The 21,716-nt window shown below is 39.6% G+C and overlaps 1 long non-coding RNA gene across 1 annotated transcript; it reads right to left on the bottom strand.

The window, feature by feature from the left end:
* Positions 1 to 5,190: 5,190 nt before the first annotated feature.
* Positions 5,191 to 18,518, bottom strand: LOC139680282 (uncharacterized). Its single transcript, XR_011699331.1, has 4 exons — positions 18,466 to 18,518; positions 13,321 to 13,445; positions 7,500 to 7,592; positions 5,191 to 5,427 (listed from the first exon to the last, which is right to left on the bottom strand). It is a non-coding gene; the product is annotated as an uncharacterized lncRNA (long non-coding RNA).
* Positions 18,519 to 21,716: the final 3,198 nt, after the last annotated feature.

Raw genomic sequence — 21,716 nt, 5'->3', positions numbered from 1 at the left:
AGTCTTCCCATGGAAAGCATGTGGCATTCAGGGCTTACATTCCTCTAACTCAATCCAACTGCTGTGACAAATGGGATCATTTACAGGACAGTAAACAGCCACACACTTGTAGCTATTTGCTGCATATAAGTGATAAATTTTAATGCCCTAAATAGATACAGCTTGTGATTTATATAAGCAACCTGTAAATCAAGATAATAAGTAGCCAAATAAAATTGCTTATCTTTTGGTGAGAAATATCTTGAGAATAAGCAATGCAGAGAAATTGAGTGCTATCTCTGCAAGGAATAGTATAAAACAATTTTATAAATAAGAATTCAAGGTGATGCTGGAAGTGGTTGATCAAGAGTTACATTTTTTTGAGAATACAATAAATGACTATGCTAAACTCCCATGCTGCAAAAATCAAAGGGTACTCCTACTAGAAGAGATCAAACTCAAAGTGGTGTGCATCCTAGATGACACTCCAAGAAAATCCATGTTCAGCTTCATGGTTAGTACCAGCCAAATGTACATACCAGCAACTGTTTATTTGCTTTATATAAGTATCACTTTGTAAGAATTATCAGATTCATTGTAGGTATAACAGTATTTCCTCCAGATTAGAAGGTGCAGCTGAGTTAAAATACCTGTGCCATACTACAGGTTCATACTCCAAATATAACTTAATTTTAAATGGTTATTAGGTCTCACATTTTCAAGAAAAAAATATTTCTTACTCTTAAAAACTCAAGTCAAGTGTGCTGAAGAAGAGATCTCAAAAGGCAAGATGTTTGTGAACAATGGAAAGTAAGGAGATTCTTTTTCTTCACAGCTAACCTAGCAACCAATTTAAATACATATAGCTCAGCCAGATTTGCTTTACTTAAACCCAAAACTCCATTTCACAAGGCATTAATGTCATCATGTATCAGTTTCTCTCAATACCTCAGAAATTTTCAGCATGCTTCCACATCACTGCCTGCTTCAATACTAAAGTATTAAGCCACCCTTATGGGTGTACCAGAAATATGATTTCCTTGCAAGAAATATTTACCAAACCCCTGTTCACTTCAATGCCTCAGCCTACTGTCACTCATTTCAGACCACAAGATTCAACACTTGTCCTTTGAACATATGATTCCAAATATCTTCTTGAACATCACATTCCCATTCTGACATTAGCACTCACCAGTGCAAGGGGCCAAAATCAAACTGGCTTAAATAATTTTTTCTAGGGCAGATCTTCAAAGAACTTGGTTGTCACTCTGTAGAAGTTACAAGGTGCCTCTAGCACAAATGACAGCTACATCCATTTGTGAATGTTCTGTTCAACAGCATCTGCTCAACAAATACTATTTATTCAATTGCATTGCAAGTACACTGCTTGCAAGATACTAGATTCTGGGTGAGACTGAGCTGTTTCAACTCAATAAACCATCTAGAAAGATGGTATAAAGCACTGTACACCTTTTTCTTGATCTGGTCTATCCATTGTTAAACATGAAACTCTCTTGTCACTATTTCTTACAAAGCATGAAACCAGTACATAAAAGTCTTTTTCTAAAAGATCTTTCTCCACCCTGAGCTCATGCTATGAGGTGCTTGCTCTGTCAAGGCTGAAGTGAGGGCAGTCTGATGCTTTTTTGCCTTCTCTAGACCAAAGCAGCTGCCTTTGTCAGCTTCATTGTCCATAGCCCACAGCTATAACAGCCAACTCACACTAAGAAAAAGATGGATCCAGTCAATGCCTTTAGATAATGCATGAGTGTGATAAGGAGATTTCTCAGGAAAAGAAACTCTTTGAGGTAAAGAACATCACTAATCAGTGCTGTGGATACAGAGCTCCTATTTGCCAGATTTTGTTTAGAAAACCCCTGCTCTCCCTTCGAAGATGACTTAACAGACATGTTCTTCACAGCATGAGCAGTGCAGTTCCTGTGCAAAGAAAATAGATCCACAGAAACTGGAGATTATCTCTTACTGAGAATGAAAGGAATAAAATAGTATATGCAGCTAACAGAGTAAGGAACATGGTACTAGAGAACAGCCAGGAGTATGATATCCAGCAGCATGTTCTGAGTTTCAAGAGAGAGAGGGAGTTTACTTCTGTATGATAGACTGTAAATATCTTAATCCATTAAAGGTTTGAGGCTGTTTGAGAGGGAGCACCAAATAGGTCTGTGATACATCACAGCAGTAATGGGAGTTACTGAGACATTTATGGAACTGTATTAAAAGCAAGTGCTCAGTCTTTTACCAAGAAAGCAATGACAATTTCACAGAATAGCCCAGGCCACACAAATTTGGAGAAGAAAGCTAATGACTTTCAAAAATGAATGTGTTTCCTCAGCAAACAATGTCACCACTTTTAATCACATCAACTTGTGCTGACTGTCAGTGGGATGATAAACCAGCATTCTGTGATACCCACATGGCCAGGGAATATTTCGTGATGCTGTCTGAGAACACTGAGCTGTTATAGGAGAATGGTGGTGCTATGCTGCTGAACTCCATTTCTCTTAAACGAACATTACTTGCTGCCCACACTTTCCTAGGTTTTAAGCATTCAGATGTAACAGTGAATTACCATGCTAAATCTTCCTAAAAATCAAGATATTTTTTCTCCTTTGTTGTTTCATCCATTTGAATTGGATTTCTTTCTCTGGGAATACACTGTGAAATGGACCCCAAAGAGGGACTGTGCTGGAAGGTACCCCAGGTTCTGTGGGCCACGTGTTTGTTATTGGAGTTTAAGATTGATGCATTTTCTCTGTGTGGTGCTGTGTTTGGAGAAGTTCTAACCCCTCCCACCCTGCATGGTTTCTACAACCCCCATGTTCCACCCTGCCCCCCGTCCCTCCCCCCCACGTGTTTCCCCTGCGATTTTTCCTAATGAGCCACAACACTGCAGAGGTGCCAGTGCCATCTCTCCTGGGCCGGACTGATCCCACCTGGGCACATACCCTGCCATGGGACTGCCTGACTCCAGCTGCCCCCACCACCATCATCCAGCAACAGCACCATGGCCCCCTGCCACTGCTGGGGAGCGCCACCACACCTGCGCCATGTGGCATGGGCAGTGGGGGCAGCAGCTGTGAGTAGTGAAACAGGGCCATGGCATCCAGGACCTACAGGCAAGTCTGAGCTGGGGCGGCACCTTCTGAGGATGCTGTCCCTCCCTGCACTGCCAGTGGTCCACCGAAAATGTGCCTGTCTCTTCTGCCTGTCCAGCCCCGATCCCCGAGTCCCTATTGGTCAGTTCTCCTGTCACTTGACGGGTGTTTCTCATTGGCTATTTGGGTTGTCAGCTATCCATTCTGCCCCTCAGATTTCCTCCCTCTTTCCAGGACTCTGTTCTCATTGGATGTTGATGGTTGCTGACCCATTTCACCCAATCCCTTTTGAGTTTCCATCCCATTCTAAGCAGCTCCCTGAACTGACCCCTTATAAGTCGGCTCCTTCCTTTAATAAAGACTTTTTAGTTTCACCCCCATGTTGCGTGTGATGTGTTCTCTGAGAAGTTGTTCCCCCATGGTCAGTTTCCATTATCTTTCCTTGCTCATTTTTCTATATTTTGACCAAAAAATTCTACTTCTATTCTTCATGTTGGCCTTCCCCCTATTGATCAAACTGAGAATAGTTACAAAGTCAGAGAGGGTGGCCTAAATCTGGTGGCTTTGTACTTTATTCCGATGCTACTTTTCTAACTGCTACTGGATGGAAACCTACTTTTGTATCAGATGTCTTCTGAATTTTGAATGGCACAAATAATTCAAAGAGAAAGGCAGATAAAGAAACTTCACACTTGAAATTAGTTTTGGAAAGAATGGGGTTCATCCTATTCTATACACTACTATAGTCCTATGCTTGCAGTGCAGAAGTTCTGCATTCTCAATTAAACCTGATGGTTGGATCTTAAAAGAAAAATCAGAGGAGATTTTCAGAGAGCAAAGGAGCCTGAGAACACCACTGTGTGGATTTGTGATAGAGAAAAAAGAAGATAAATGAATGTGACTAATAAAAAGTGACCTTTTTTAACATATGCTATTTTATCGTGTTTGGTAGTTATTGAAAAGGAGGTCCATAGCTAACCAGAGAATATCTGGAGTTGTAAGGATGTAGGAAAATATAGGCCAGCTCACAACTCTAATTCTGAGGTAAATGCTCACCTTCAGCAGCAATTTCTTAGTGCTGTGGATGTTATGTGCTGAAAGAAAAGTGGGATATTTTACTTCAAAGTTTCCAGGGAAGCAGTGGAAGGTGGATTAGTGATGTTGTATAGGCTGTGTCAGACCTCAGCAATGTTTGTATTACAAGGGCTGAATTAGCAGAAATCATTAGTAAAACTTCATTAGACAGAACAAGTCACTGAGCAAGTGATGGGGAAGGGGCAGCAAGTGATAACTGTTGGAGCAGGGACTGGCTCACCAACCATGACAGAAGTGTGAGGAGGAAAGAATAGGTGACAGGGGAGAAACAGCTCACAGTATGGGATCAGCTGCTGCTTAGATAAGGGCTTGCTACCAGGCAGCATCTTCAGAAGATCAAGCCAGGAATAAGGTGAGTATTCTATGAAAGAAAGAAAGCAACCAGCTAATGTAGCAGTTATTCATAATCTCATTAGAAAAGTGGGCTGTGAAGTAGTTACAGCTACTGCATATAAGAGTTACATCATCTTACTGCTCTACTTCAGTGTTTTTTTTCTTTTTCTCTATTTGATAAAGTAGAGAAAGTTAAGCCAACTGATTGGTATTAGTAAGCAGAGAAAATCAGTTCAGTGAACCCCAGAAGTATAATTAAATTTTCCTGAAGTTTCAACATGAGGCCTGAGCTACCATTGTCTTAACTATGACTTAAAACAGGATGCTTGTCTCATTTCCTGCTTATCAGTCTTGACAGATTAGGCTTGCTTACAGATGACAAGTGAATGAGTGGTTAGGATGTGAGTTAAAAATGTGATATTTTTTATGGAAAGTTTAATCTGTGGTAAATATTATCTAACATTTTAAGAACAGATACATCCTAAGACCTAGAACAAAACAGAGTAGTTGTACTCAGTCTTTCTACTATACAAAGTACTCAGTCTTTAGGATCTGAAGTATACATGTTATGGTCTGGTTAACCTGTACAAATTAAACTATACTGTACAAGCACAGCAAGACCACATTCTCCCTGAAACCAACTGGCTTAGGGCACATATGCTACAAACCTCCCTTGGAAAGAAGACAGCTAGGAGTAGGCTGTGACTAACAGAACAATTCAGCTTACTCATGGTCACCTTTTTTCCTTTGGACATTTCAGGAAATGATGAGCAGAGGGATGGATGAACTCTTTTAGTGATAACAGCTGGTGCTTAGTTGTCATCCTTCCAAAGGGCCCAGTGGCCTCTCAGTTATATGACCAGGTGTTTGTTCTCAGCATGACAGAAGAGGGGCTGCCAAGCATCTAGAAAGGATAGGAATAGCAGCTGTGAGCAGCTATCTTCTTTGGGGGAAAAATAGCTATTAGGAGAGCATAAGGTATCTTTGAAATAGGCAGAAAATGAGATCAATTGTCCTGATGACAATCAGTCGGTGGAGAACACAGGCTGGGTACCCAAAAATAAAATAGGCAGACTCAAAGGAAGCTTTTTCCAGTGCACTGTTCAGTGATTTTACAGCCATTCGCAGCCGTTTTTTGAATATGTTACTGAAAAAAGAAGTGAATCTAGACCTTTCTAGAAAATTCTACTTTGTTGCACAGAAACGAAGTCAGAACCTTACCTAGAAGGTTGTTTCCTACTTGTTACCCTACTTGATTAATGATCCTTTGTGCCTCCTAAGCACAGTGTAGGTTTCAGGAGTCAGTATGAATATTTCTGGTATTCTGGTACATAATTCCAAGCTATGAACTTTTCAATGATCTTCGGCCTTCCACATGGAGAAACAGGTGACATGTCATCCCCTTAATGTGTTCTTATTCTGCTTGAATTACGGTAGGTTTAAATCATTTACTTTGAAAATGTAATGCTGTTTCCTTTCATCAGGATTTAAAACTATTGAGTTAACATTTGGGATTTTTAGAAAGAAAGATTGCAAGCTGAGGATGCATCTATGCCAGAAATGTGAAATTTTAAGTTTATCTGGGAACATATAATACCAATTTCACCTTTAGTTCCTATAATTATAGCAGTTTAGAACTTTAATTCACACTATGTCAAACATGGCAAAGCAAAGTTCTTTGGCTTTGTTAAAGTTTATGGGACCAAATGCCACACTTTGTAGACAAATTGGTGGATCGCTAAAATTGCACTAATCTTCTGTAGCTTCCACAGTAGATGCATGATGCACTCTGAAATGGCTTTTCCAGAGAGGCTGCAAACAATGAATTGTTTCTTCTTGGTTCTCTTAATCCCTTGTACTACATGTGCTAACTTTTTCCAGAGTTAAAGATTAGCCATGTGGAATCAGCATAGGATGGCAATTGTTTCAGTCTAGAAGGATGTTATGAAAAATCAGAAAGGAGATAAGTCAGAGAGAAAAACATGCTCCATGTCTTCTGTGTGTGTCTGTTACCATCATGGCTGTCATTTCATGGGCCATCACACAGAGAGCAATGCATAGATGTTTTGCTGGTTGATGGAGGAGTAGAAATCTAAATCAAAGTTTCTACTTTAAAACATGGAAGATCTACTGCTCTGACTGTTGGTACAATTGCTAGAGCCATGGGGTTCCCTCAGGGCAGCCAATATCATGCAGTTATATATGCAAAGATAAACAAAAAGAGCAAAACACAGATCCAGAGCATTCAAACTAATATCACTACCATTAGTTCCAAATGCAGGATCAATCTGATTGATTTTGAACTTATTATACTATAATAACTATTTTATTGAAAGACCTTTAGACTTTTCCGTTTTTTTAACCAACAAAAATAGTTTTGAAACTGTATTCATTCTCACTCCCAACAGCTTGTCCTTTTCTTAGTGTATGAAAACTTTTCAGTTGCCACACTCTGACTCAGAAGAGTCATTCATTTGCACCAAGGAACACCACTACTGCAGTGCTTTGGAACCACAGTGTGAAGTTGCTGATCATGTTTTGGTCTCCTGGATCTCCAGAACACCTGGAAATACCCATTAGGCAGACTGAATATAAACAGCACTATGTCTGTTCAACTGTTTGGCCAAGTAGGATAACACTCTCATGAGGAAACCACTGAACCATCAAATTTATTTTTGCATTTAGTACAGTTGCTTGCTTAGCCTCAGATTCTCATCAGAAAATGAAAATAACTGAGTGTGGACAGCTAAAGCAATGGCATTTCAGCCACAACCTTGCAAGTCCAGTGGCAGCCACTGCACTATAATACAAAGTGAAACAGAAAAGGACTCCAAAGTCTTATGTGAAACATTTAAACCCATGACATCACTCTAACAATGACTGTTAGGAGATGAAAGTCAGCTCAGGAAAAGATTTAACTGTCAGGCCATAAAAATAGATCGTTGTATTATTTGTATCACCCATGTAAATACATACCAAGTTTAGCATCATTTTCCAAACAACAATTAGTCAGGACCTCCTTTAGTTAACTCTTGCATTTAACTTCCTTCTGAATCCTTTTATCCTTTTCTGCTCATGGAAGGAACAGGAGACAAAAGGGAACCTCATTATGCAAAAAAACCCCAAACCAAACCAAACCAAACCAAAACTGCTTGCCCCCAGTCACAAGTGCAGACAATGTAGCTGACCTTAATTATGCTTTAGCATCATATTTTCTACTTTTATTCTTTGTTACTTAAGCCTCAACAGTGCTTTAAGGACTGTCTTGGGAAATGTTTTGAAAGAAACTGCCAATATAGCCTTGAAACGAGAAAGAAACAAATCAGTTACCAAAACAGGAGACTATCCAGAAATCTGGAAACATTCTTTGGTGTATTTCGTTATGAGAAATGAAAAGAGGGCAACACAACAATCATATCAAAATTGTCTCAAACAAGCTCTGGAAGCTTATGTTCAGATGGGAGCCAGAAAAATAAACCAGCTGCTCATTTTTTCTTCCTTTGCTAATTTGAGGAAGAGAATGGATTTTCTCTTAGGAGTACTCCATATGCAATTGGCGGCACTAACAGTGACATAAAGCAGGCATAGAATTTGGCTCTGAACATAAGGTATCACTTCTTGCAGTGTTTCTGGCTTTTGTTGCCATTTCATTGGTTTGGGTTTTAGGGAAAAATGGGAATTTGCCTTGTTTTATGGTCAAACCCAGATTTACCCAGTTAAAACTGGAGCAGAATTTTAATGAAAACTCAACCTAAATGTTGAGAATCCAAGTCAAAGGAAAATTCCTATTCTATACCATTGTGCTGAATATGCAGCTACCCATGGACTGTACCTCTTACTACAAGGGTCAAAGTATGGGGAAGAGAACTAGAGGGCAGAAATCAACTGAACAATAGAGGAAAAAAATTGTTATTCTTCAATTGCAAGAGAGTTATCCTGACAGAATAATGTACTGAAAGTCACAGACATCAAAGTTGTGGATAATTTTGCAGAATTTAGCCCATCATTTACAAATAAATACCTTGGTAATTTCAGTCTAAAACCATCTCAGGACTGAGATCTGCTCAAAGTTGAAGTTTTGGGCGTTCTTTCAAATACCTGAAAGTCTGATTTATTCCCACAATGAAAACAAAAATGAATACACAGGACTTACAAATAAACAATTATTTTAAATTAATGCAGACATTCCCACAGTACTACAAGCTAAATTAATAAATAAAAAAATTCCCACTCCACAAATACATTAGTTTCATCTCTGTGTCTATAAAGACAGGCTCTATTTATTTCCATGGATACTACTTGGAAGCCATCATTTCATTACCACTACAAATCTTCAGCAAAATAAACAGTGAGGTGGTAGTGACAAACAATTCATAATCCACCCTGTTTTCAGCTAAATTGAAAACTGCATTCTTTTGAATTTAAACTTTGTCTCTCTTGGGTTTGAGCTCATAAGATATTTGCTACATGATTGCAGTGGATAGACATGCCTTCTTTCTATTAATCTATGTTTAAACATTTGAAAGTAATGGCAAGGACCTGACAAGTTAAGGAGATTAAGATTTAAGGCTAATAATCAGATAGAACTTTTATTCCAAGCTTTATGCTGATTAAGGGAAATGTCTGAAAAAAACTCTATTTTTCAAACTTTCTCAGTGGAAACTATTTCCTCCAGAGCCATTCCAACCTGTGAGGTAAACAGTTGCCATGTCTTTGCACCTATTTGCCTGTAAGAGCTTTGTGTCATGCATTTTAAGAATCCTTTGGATGTTCCACATGGTGAAAAATATATATGTGCTAGCAAAAGCTGAGGGGAAGTTTAAATCACCTCTTTCAAGCACCTCTTCTCTTCTGCACCTCCAAAATATCTTGTAAAGCTCAGAGGACTGGAAAGATCCTCCACATCTTTCAACAGTTCCTCCAACTGGTAGGAGCCTTGCTCTTTATTGTTTTTTGGCTCTTTCTTCACTCTCAACTTCACTCTCGTCTTTCTGAGACAGCCCTTCCCTACACCTTCATAGAGTAGCTTTTTTGCAGTGGGTAACATCAGCTAAAGGAGGTAACATAGCCTGAGCTGGAAGAGATCTCAAAGATCATCTTGTTCCAACCCCTGTGCCATGGGTAGAGACACCTTCCACTAGATGAGGTTGCTCAGCACTCCATCCAACCTGTCCTGGAACACTTATAGGAGTGGGGCACCCACAACTTCCTTGGGAAACATGTTCCAGTGCCTCACCACCATCAAAGTAAGGAATTTCATCACAGTATCTAATCCAACCCTTCCCTAGTCAGTTTGAAGCCATTCCTTGCTTTTCCTGTCACTCATGCTCAGTTGTTGCAGGATCAGGACCTTTACACAGTGTGCAGTGTGTGCCTAGAGCCCATACTGATTTCTTCTTTCAGACAGATGTCTGTGAATATGCACAGTTCTGCATATTTCAAATGTATGTTGTGTTGCTCAGAAAAAAAATGAAGAAAAAAAAAGGAGTTGAGTAATTCTAGTTCCACTTACAAATAATCCAGTTTTCCCTTTTATTTCCCTAACTTCCCTTACCAAACGGGGCTTTCCCTCATATTTCATATATTCAGGCTGCTTACAATCTTCTTCAAAGATTGAGTTTCAATTAAAAAAGTTTCATTTTAATGGTTGAAAGAATTTATCCTGCTTGATGTTCAAACTTGTTCTCCATTCAAAAGGAGGGGTAGATCATTGAAGTAATCAACACAGCTTTCCTTGTGCAGGCAGATGCCCAGGAGAATGAAATGAGAGGCATTTGAGACATAAATCTCTTGAGTCCTAATCTCTTGAGTTCTCTTTTAACAAGCTGTTAATTTTTGGGGTGGGAGACAGGCAAAGGCTCACAGTAGTCATAAGGGAAATTAGTGTGTTACTGTCTTTAATGCTGCACAAGGTATTGTTAAGAAATTACTTGGAAGTTGCTTTATGCTCCCTTTAAGGCTTATGCTGCAAGTGCAGAGAAGAAAGAAAAACGTCTTCCTTTTGTCAGCAGATTTCTTGATGGGTTGGGAGGAAGCAAAACCAAGCAGAAACAGTAAAGCATAAACTTGCTATTTAGCTAACAATAAAGGTATCTAACGGGGCAGCTTAGCTCATTCATTATTTTTATTGGGCTAGGAGTTGCTTAGACTTTTATTCTTTATTTATTTTCATAGAAATAACTTCACTTGCCCTTCAGAGCATTAACTGCTGATGTGCTTCCACTCCCTTCAGCCTCGAGATAAAACACCCAATAACACAACACTTGCAGGAGCAAGACAGAGGCTACACAGTCCCCCAAAATCTGCAGCATGACTCAGATTGTGAAGCTGAAAGTGGAGGAATTCACCAGCACTAGTGACTAAACATATATTTCTTAGGAGGACATATAACTTACTCGCCTGTGGCATTTCTGTATACTCTGCTCCTGAGTAAGGGTTTTCCTGCTGAAAGAATACTCCAGTTTCATTTTATTTCCACAGGAGATCCTATGACTGCTTTAATACTTTCATCTACAATAGTAATGCTGTCACTGTAGTGCCATATGAACCTCAGTATATTTGATCATAGGAGGCATTATACTTAAGCTTTTATAGCACATTGCTGTAGGCTGTTTTCTTTCAAGCTTGTTTCCTCTGTTCTTGAGCTTTTATGAAGTGTTGACACCATTTAAATAAAATGATTGCACATATATGAATGAGTCTCTTTACTGATCCAAACTATACTAGGCAACCAGTATCCAAAAGGGGCTTACAAAGAAGGTGGGGAGGGGACTCCTCATCAGGAACTGTAGTGAAAGGACAATGAGGAATGGCTTCACACTGAAAGAGAATAGGGTTAGATCAGATGTCAGGAAGAAATTCTTCCCTGTGAGGGTGCTGAGGCACTGGAGCAAGTTGACCAGAGAAGCTGTGGATGTTCCATCCCCGGAAGTGTTCAAGTCCAGGTTGAAAGGGGCTTTGAGCAACCTGGTTTTGTGGAAGGTGTGCAATCCCATGGCAGGGGGATTAAAGAAGATGACCTTTAAGATTCCTTCCTACCCAATCCATTGTATATTTCTATGATCCCTATATCATAGAATGGATACGAGTTAAGGCACATGAATACTCTAACTCAGAAAAATAAAGAAAATAATAAAAACCCCTCAAACTTGAGAAGAAAAACTGTCTCAACTGGACAGGAAGCAATCTATTCAATAGACAGATGCTGTAATATTTTTCTGAGATTTCAGACAGAAAATTCCATGCACAGTCTGTGGAGCTCCTTTATAATAAATCCAGTAGTTTTAGGCATGCTCCATGTGCAGTCCTGTATCTCTGCATGCACATTACAGAGACAACCAAAAATCTTGTACAGATGTCAAGATGAACTGCATAGCAACTGTCATACAGCTGGAAATCCCAAGCCACCAACTAAGTCCTTCTGTATACATTTTTCTCTCAGAAAGTAATATGGGTAATGTAGACAAACTGGAAGCCTGTGACACCTATAAATTATAACTAGGTCTGTAATTTATATTCCCCTGCACTGAATTAAAATATAAGCATACTAAAACAGCCTAAGAGACAATAGTGTGTAAGTTTTGTGTAAGCACTTTACCTAAGTGTGTGAGCCACTACTAAAGACACACAAAAACCAGTCACAGTTACATACATGTCAGAGACATCTAAACTAAAAAACAAAACAAAACAAAACAAAACAAAAAAACCCAACCACACCCCCACCCCCCCAAACACTTTGTTAGAAAGAAGACAAGTTAAGCAGAAGGGACTATAAAAAGGCCAAACGTATGCCTAAATATGCCAGGAGAATGACTAGCAATGCCAAAAAACAAGATAAGCAGTAAAAAGAGGAAAGGAGACACCACCTCTTTGGATGGGCAATAACAGAATAAAACATGAGGAAATAGTAAGAAAAATCAGAGAAGAAAGGAGAGAAACTTGCTTTCAACTTCACTTATTCAAACTTTACAACAAAAGCAAATAAAACCTCAAAGACTAATTTCATCTTATAATAAAAAAGTACTTAATATAAAGAATTTAAAATGCACCAAAATATGTCTGCAGATTCAACTTGTCTTCTCAAGGATGGTGAGAAATTTTGATTTTTTTTCTTTTTATTAACTGTATTTTTCAAGAATTCCCCCGAATTTTAATTGGGCTTTATATGCATTCCCTGCCATAACAGGTAGTAGCATCAACCTGTATTATTCAAAATTTATTTAACTTTGCACATTAGAAAGAACTGCACATTAGAACAGGGAATGTAGAGACTTTCTAAGTAGCTGATAATATCTAGAAGGAAATGGAAGATGTCCCATTTAGAGACGTTACCATCATTACTGTTTATTACATTCAGTGCATTGGTGAGCAGGCTGCTCCAGTCACTGTTGAATCCCGTGGGTACCATTCTATTTCATGACAGACTATATTTAAACACTTTGCTTAGTGATATGGCCTTCCTTTAACACAAATTCAGTGTTTGCTATACCAAACCAGTCACAGAGGCTGCCTGTAGGGATACTGTAAAATTGGCCTCTAAATACATTGAACAGAAAATGACGGAAATATAAACTCCAAGTGGGCCAAAATATTTTGTCCCTTGAAGGTAGCGAATGATTTATGCAAACCAATTTACTCCGTGTTGCAGGCATTAAGCAAAGCCAGTGCTCATTAATGAGTTATCAGGAGAATGGAAGAACAAGCTAAAGGGGGAATCCTTTTAGTACTGTTGGTGGTAAATTAGGTCTATCAGGACCACAATAAAAATACACAGTGTAGTCAGTATTAGGTTAATTACCTTTGCTGACTTGAAAGGCTGGAATTTAGCTCGAAACAAAACGAGGAAAGCTTTTGAGACACCATTGTTTTTCTATTTCCAGGCAGCTATCATATATTTAAAGGACAGGATGCCTTTACATTCCACTGGAAAAAGAGGAGCCAAAAGGAAGTGTAATGTCAGTGCCTGTATTATCAGGGCATTTGATAATTATTCTCATATTGAATATACGGAATAGAATGGCAGAGAAAGTTCCATTTGCAACCTTTCTTAATTTCAATTTTTGTTAGATTAGTAAAAGTTAATTCTTCATGATACTTGAAAATACTTTCATTATCCTGTCTCTCACACTGAAGACTTACAAGTTGGTTGATTCAAAATAACATATGTTTTTGTGCTGGCTGATTGCAGCATTTGAGAAAGTAGAACAATTTGTGATCTTCTGGCCAAAAAAAGTCCAGGACCAATTTTCCGATATCAACCTTCCCATTAAATCCATGATCTGCATATGAATAAGACTAAAAGACCCATGAGAAGATTTAGAAATATTCACTATACAGTAATTCATTTCCTGGCTTGGACATTTGGTCAGTGCTCATGTCTTTATTTCATTTGCATTTATTATGCATCTCTTACAGTACAAGCACAACCAAATAATCCTGTGGTGGGGGTTTAAGTCAACAGGAGCCAATTCTCAGCTTTGAAATTTTATAATATAGTTTTTGCTCACTCTTGAGACCTTTAATTATGCTGCACAGCTGAGTCAGACCTGGCAGCCATCTTTTAGTTGAGCAGGGAATGTCTCAATCTGTTATGCCAAAGCCAGATGGCTACTTTTTGGAAGGGTTTTCCAGCTTGAAAAGGGAAAAGTCAGGACTCTGGGCCAATGATTCAGCACTTCAAATCCATGGGTTAGGATCAGAACTGCCTAAATGCACTAACAGGGGCTTGGGGAACAGACTGTGATGCCCATAGCTCATTTGTTACCTATAATTTAGGATACTCAGAGAAGATAATGGCTGGGGGATCATTAGGGTTAAAAAAATGATAATAATCTAACAAGCAACAGATGACTGCCTGAAAATACACAAAGGCATATTTATGTATTGTGTGGGCAATAATGTTGTTTACAATCACACCACCACACATTTATTATGTGTCAATGCAGTGTTATATAAAACGATAGTTTAAAATATTATCTTGCATTCAGTGTTTACCACCACATCAATTGCTAAAATTATGTGCTTGCTTCAAGGTATTTTTTTCTTAAAACATCTGTGCATGTGTGATATCAGCAGTGACTTTGCTGCTGGTTCCAATCACCCTTGCATAAACTCTTGTAAAATATTTTCTCCACCCCCACAGAACTGAGAGTGAATTTTTCTGAAGCATTTAGTTGTCAGGAGTGAACAGAAATATATTTGGCAAGCCACAGGAAAGGCTCAAACCCCTGTGGAGCTTTATAGGAATTCATCTTAAGCAGTGCCCAAAATGGAATTCAGAAAAGCTGTTTAGTATGTCCAATCCCTCATTTAATCTACATATGTTTGCACAATTATTGCTATAATAAAAAAAATAATGATAAAATGAAATACTGTTGGTGGTTACTACTGACAGCTGGAGGTCAGAGAGTAAAAATCTTTTAGAAGTTCTATTAAGAAGCAAAAAAAGATGAATGTATAAATACTGGCAGGAAATAACTTATCACCGAGCTGCTACAGTGTGCTGACATCTTTGCAATGCAATTTCAGTTTAGGTCACTTCCGATTCTGTTTTTATTGTTTACTTTTCTAAAATATAACGATTTATCGGATGTGATTTCAAGTGTAACTTTTGAGACACAGCGAAAAAAACATTGTGTTGCACTACTTTATCTGCAGCACCACATCCTACACACCGTGACAGAATCATAGTTGCAGCTATTGTGTGTATTTGCTTTGCAGGAGCATTATCAGCTCTCATGCCTTTGGCATAACCCAGGAGACTGCAGAAATGGGAGCTTTCAGTTAAAAACAAGCACTTTCTAATGTGAACTCAGCTGAGAAGGATTAAAGATTTAGAAGGCAGAGGTTAGGGAAAGAAACCTTGCCCTTGACATTCCAGTTTGACTGATATAAAATTTAAAGGCATTAAACAACACTTTTTATTTTAGAGGGTTTTTTTCATTATTATTTGATCTGTTAAACCATATCACAAGGTGCACCAAGCCAGGATTGATTCTGTACTATGTGCTAGCAGAGAAACCTCATTAGTAGAAGTCACTCCAAGAGTTGTTCTTTGGAAGGAAAGACATTTTTTGAATAACTCAAAAAAGATGAAACAGCACATAGAGCAGTTGTCTGGATGAAGCAATAAAACCTTTTCCTTAGCTGTAAGAAAGATGCTGTAAAGTCACTATGTCTTCAATCATTTATCATTTGCCCTCATTTACTGCTGAAGTACTGATCACAGTCCAAACCACAGAGAAATTTTAACAAGACTCAAGCTGGATCCTTGTTAATTAACTCCTATAGGTGAGAATTGAATCTGCAGAGAATAAAGGCTTTCTCAAGCCTTATCCAAAATTGTTTTTCTTTTAAGACGTTTGTGCTCTCAGAGACCTATAGTAGTCCTTTTCACTAATGGACACAAGCAGGTTTTGATTTTCATTAGCACTGCAATGCAAGGCTGTGTGGTACAGAGAGGAAGAAAGCTTAAGATACTGGCCTTGGGTCAAAGACTCATACTCAGGGGAGAAGGAAACAGTTTTGATTGTCAGATTTCAAACAAAATGTATGACATACACTGTCCCGTGGTGTAATGGTGAGCACTCCGGACTCTGGATCACAAGATCCTGAGTTTGAGTCTCAGTGGAGACTGCACCGGGCAGTTCAATGCCTCCCTGCCATCTGATCCCGTCAGATCTCGGACGCTCAGCAGGGTCAGCCCCGGTTAGTACCGGGTGCTGAAGACAGTCCTGAGGACTTCACTGTCACTGTCCAAGCTCGCTAGGCCATGGCAGATGGATCTCAGGACTGAAACAGTGGGGCCAGTTCTGCGCATGCTGTGCCTCACCTAAAAAATCCACTGCGCAGGCTGGAAGGGCACACCCATGTGGGGAGAGCCCTTCCCAAATCTTCGTTCGTGAAGTTTGGCCATACATACATGTCAGACAAGTGCCCCCAGTTTTCTAGCTTCTACCTGTCTCACTTTCCAGTCTGGTCTTCCTGGAAAATTATGAACCAAGAGCCTTAATTATTCAGCTTCCACAGCCTGGAGTTTTGGAGTTCTAAATACAGGTCAAAACGTAATATTCAAAAAGTAGCAAACTCAAGGAGAAATTTATGTAGTGCACACCACATGTCTTATTTATACTTAAACCCACTTTTTTTTTTTTTTATAGGAGTAAAAAAGTCAAGAAATCCCTATGGACAGACAGGAATTCAGATAATCTAAACCTCTAAAAAGGTAGCATTAAGAAATCAACAATCATTAAAAAATACCTTCAAGAGGTTGTTGGATTTATCTTCTGATCAAGGGTGAAGAAAATAGACTGGGCAGGGAACTGGTTTGCCCCAGACTAGCATCCATTGCTTCTATTTTCCCTCACCTCCCTGAACAGACCAATTGCTAATAGCATAAGCATCAGAACTAGAGCACATGTGCTCCTGAGACCTGCCCTTTTCCATGGACATACATGCAAGGATATTCATGCAAACAAAACAAAATGGCCTTGAATATTCTGAAAGTTATTTTATATCTACAATTTTAGGACTTATCCAGAGGATATAATTGTTTTGTCATCATTATAGTCAATGTATAGGAACAGTCAAGGAAAACAGTCAGTCAAAACCACATTAAAAAGACAAAGATTGATAGTGGTGAAGGTTATTGTTGCATTGATTATTGTATTTTGAGAAGGTATTTAGCATCCAAAGAGCTTTGCAACCCTGGAAACCTGATGAAATACAGGACATAAACATTGAGTGGTGTTTCTATCAAGGTACATCTGGTAGTGGAGAGATTTTATAGAGTTACTGATGAAATGTTTCACTTTCATATCATCAGTGTTGAACTGTTGGCAGATAGCTAGTATTAGGGGTATTTATTTTGGAGAGGCAGGAGCCTTTTCTGTCTCTTTTTATTCTAAGCAAGAGATTGGTATCTCACCTTTAAACAGTTTTGTCCTTTTCTTTATACCTTTTGAGGAGAATCAAATACACTGCTTTCTGCTGACATTGAAAATTAGACAAGGAGAAGGGCAGTAAAAACTAATTTTGCCTTCATCAAAAAGGAGCACTGCAGTTACAACACTACTTAGAAACTTTGTGAAGTCCCTTTACGGTCTCAGGGAAGTCCCAGATTGACATAATGTCACAAGGGGAGCAAAGATCAAACATAGCAGTAGTTTAGTATCTGCTGTGTCCTCTGCTGGGTGAATGTGTGCTGCCCTGGCAAGAGAATCCAATTTTATGATCTAGTAATGGGCCTTTTCCATCTCTAATTACTACCTCACAGGGGCACTGTGAAGATTATTTAGTTAATGTTTGCACAGCTCTCTGACCATGTAAAGTACTGTTAAAGTGCTAAGCATTACTATTATCATCCAATTATACAATCAATCCAAATTTGAGTAGCACTAAAGAAAGTTCCAGTTCCAATTATGCTAATGAAACTGCAAAGGGACTGTACATCCAGAAGTTCCTACCATATCCAGGGCTATTCAGTACCTTTGAGAATCCTCATTACAGTGACTTTCCCTGGAATCCATTAAACATATATTTACTTGGGTTCTAGCTGTGAACTTCAGGTATGTGTCTGTATGGGGACAATGTTCATCTGTGTAGCCCTGAAAGACAGATTGTAAGTATTGAGATGCTTGACATGTATTAATGCCGGGGTCAGCAATGCCAAAGCATATATTGAAAATAAACACAAAGTCCAGGCTAATTAATCTCCTGTTTAGACTGGTAATGCCCACACTGAAGAATCAGGAGAGCCCTGGGACAGAGTTCAGGTGGTGGGAATGGCTTGCCTCTGTATTGGCATTTAAACAGTATTTAAGTGACACATGTCCCATCTGCCTTTCACAGTTAGCTGTGGAAGTTCAGCAGGTCAAAGAACAGAGGGTGAACTTAAATCTCTGTGCATAAAATAAAATAAATAGAGAGGAGTATATTTTCTTACCCTTCATTTCTGGCCTCCAGCTTTACTCTAGGATCATCTGTGGTACTGACAGCTCTTGCACAACTGATAGTTCCTGTGCCAATTAGAAAGGGCTAAGAGGATCCTGCAGATACTTGTTGTGAAACCAGACCCCACAGCTGGATTGCAACAGCAGCAGTGCCTGAGATCAGAGTTTGGGCTCACATGACATGTGTGAGTTTGGACTAAAAAAATCTAGAGCTCCCCCCCCCTTCCCCCCCCCCCCCCCCCCAAATAGCTAATCCCACTACATCTAAGGATTTGTATATAAAAACAAAACAACACAAAAAATCCCAAACAAAAAGGCTTACACAGTTAAATAAGTAGAAGCTTCTCTCTTCAACAAGGAAGCAAGAGCTCTAGGAAGAAGGAACTTTCCCCCCTCTGACACCATTCACATAGCATGGAAACATGAGTTCTTTCAACCTGCCCCTTTACTACTATTATGGGTTTAGCCAAGTAGGCCAAAAATTTAGGCTTTAAAGTTCAGACTAGGCCTGAACTCAAAAGAAACTGAACTGAATTAAAACAGAAATTATATTTTCTAACATTTGCAACCACATATGCAATTTGTACACACAATGTGGAAAAAAAGGGAAAAGGGAAGGGGAATGGGTAACAAGGAAATAAGGAGGAACAAAACCAAACCAACACAAACAAAATAGACAAATACAATTAAAAACTTCAAGAAAGGAGGAGAACAGGCAATGATACACTCTCACCACATCCTGAGCTAGGAAAACCAACAGACACAAGGGACCGTCCAGGCTCCTCCTGCTCCTCTCCTGAGCCTTGCCAGAAAAAAGGAAGATTAAACTCCTTCCTATCTCCCCTCCTCCTCTGCTACGTGGAAAATATGTGTGGAATACTCATGCAATGTCCACTTCCTTAGTTACACCTAGTTACTGAGGAAGCCATGGATCAAACCCATCACAACTACTTTAGCTCATGATTAAAGGTCAGGATAGGATATCTCTTCATATTAGTTTGGAAAAACAGTTGGGGTTTTATTGTTGATTTCCCCTTTGCCCTTCCATTTCTCTGTAGCATAGTTAGTACCCTGCTTCCTGGGATTATTATCACTGCCCAATAGATTTCCTGACACAGCAGACATCTGGTATATTGGATTCTAGTCTTGATTTCTCACGGTGTTTTCCTTTGGTTTACATAGTTGGAAATTATATCCTTGACTAAGGAGTTCATGAAGTGTCCCGGGATGATAAATACAGTACATCTTCCAGAAACTCTTCAGAAGTAAGACCTCCTACATGATTGTGGGCAGTGTTGCAATTCAGGTGGGGTTTTCAGTTCTGGGTTTACAATATCACTTTTAATACACAGGGGAACAAGCTACTGAGCTGCTTGAGTCTCGCTGCAGCTGCTATTTACTACTTTCCTTCAATAATCTCTTTCCACTTACAGACACTTCTTCTCACATCCCTTTAAATCTCCCGTAACAGATTTAAAAAGAAAGGAAGATCAGGGAAAAGATTTATTCAAACCACTCTCTCACTGTTCAGTTTGTGTGTCACACAGTCTTCCCCTTTGCACACAGAGAATGTCCTGGTCAACAACCATTTTAAGCATAGCCTTGAAGTCTGTAAGAAAATCAAATACAGCTTTCCACCTGCACTCTTTTACACTCTCCCTTACAGACATCAGACGAGAAAGATGTGACTGAGGTTATAATCAGCTGCAACAATCTCAAAGCAAACCAACAGGCAGTAATTCCAAAACAGCCCTCATTCATCCAAAAATGTGTGTGTTATATTAAGGCTCTTAGCATGTCTGTACCACAAAAGAAGACATATTTGTTCTACCAATATTTTCATCTGACTCCTTCAGAGTCTCCAAACCCTTACTCACACGTAAGGAATCTTAGACCACTTAGTTCTGCATCTATCCATATACATTTATACAATAATATTCCATTTTATTAAACATATAAATCAAAACCGCCTCCCATGCAGAGGCAGTAGAAGCACAAAAGTAAAAATAAATAAAGAGATTATATTTTCATAATAAAAGCATGGTTGTTCAAAGCATAACTATTCAAGAGTACCAAAATGTTACAACTTTTAACATAACATCTTCAAAAAGCAGCACCATATAATGCTTTGTCAGAGAAAACTGAATCTCAACAAAATCTTTGAACATCTGGGTACACATGTGAAAATACATATATCCTGAAAATATAATCATAGAATCATAGAATCGATTGGGTTGGAAAAGACCTCCAAGATCATCGAGTCCAACCCTTGGTCCAACTCTAGTCCATTTACTAGATCATGGCACCCAGCGCCACGTCCAATCTGCGTTTAAAAATCTCTAGGGATGGTGAATCCACCACCTCTCTGGGCAGCCCATTCCAATGCCTGATTACTCTCTCTGGAAAGAATTTTTTTCTGATATCCAACTTAAATTTCCCCTGGCAGACCTTAAGCCCGTGCCCCCTTGTCCTATTGCTGAGTGCCTGGGAGAAGAGACCAACCGCCACCTGGCTATAACTTCCCTTCAGGTAGTTCTAGACAGTGATGAGGTCACCTCTGAGTCTCCTCTTCTCCAGGCTAAACAACCCCAGCTCCCTCAGCCTCTCCCCATAGGGCTTGTGCTCCAGTCCCTTCACCAGCCTTGTTGCTCTTCTCTGGACCGGCTCCAGCACCTCAATATCCTTTCTGAACTGAGGGGCCCAGAACTGAACACAGTACTCAAGGTGTGGCCTCACCAATGCAGAGTACAGGGGAAGGATCACTTCCCTGGTCCTGCTGGCCACGCTATTTTTGATACAGGACAGGATCCCATTGGCCTTCTTGGCCACCTGGGCACACTGTTGACTCATGTTGAGCTTCCTGTCAATTAGTACTCCAAGGTCCTTTTCTGCCTGGCTGCTCTCCAGCCACTCTGTGCCCAGCCTGTAGCGCTGCAGGGGGTTGTTGTGGCCAAAGTGCAGGACCCGGCACTTGGCCTTGTTGAACTTCATCCCATTGGAATCAGCCCATCTCTCAAGCCTATCCAGATTCCTCTGCAGAGCCCTCCTGCCTTCCAGCAGGTCAACACTCCCTTCCAACTTGGTGTCATCAGCAAATTTGCTGATGGTGGACTCAATCCCCTCATCAGTAAAGATGTTAAACAGGACTGGACCCAATACAGACCCCTGGGGAACACCACTGGTGACCGGCCGCCAGCTGGATGCAGCTCCGTTCATCAGCACTCTCTGGGCCCGACCCTCCAGC

Source organism: Pithys albifrons, chromosome 1, assembly GCF_047495875.1.
Source record: "Pithys albifrons albifrons isolate INPA30051 chromosome 1, PitAlb_v1, whole genome shotgun sequence".
Lineage (NCBI taxonomy): Eukaryota > Metazoa > Chordata > Aves > Passeriformes > Thamnophilidae > Pithys > Pithys albifrons.
Note: the sequence above shows the minus strand (reverse complement) of the source record. Positions and strands in the feature narration are given on the sequence as shown.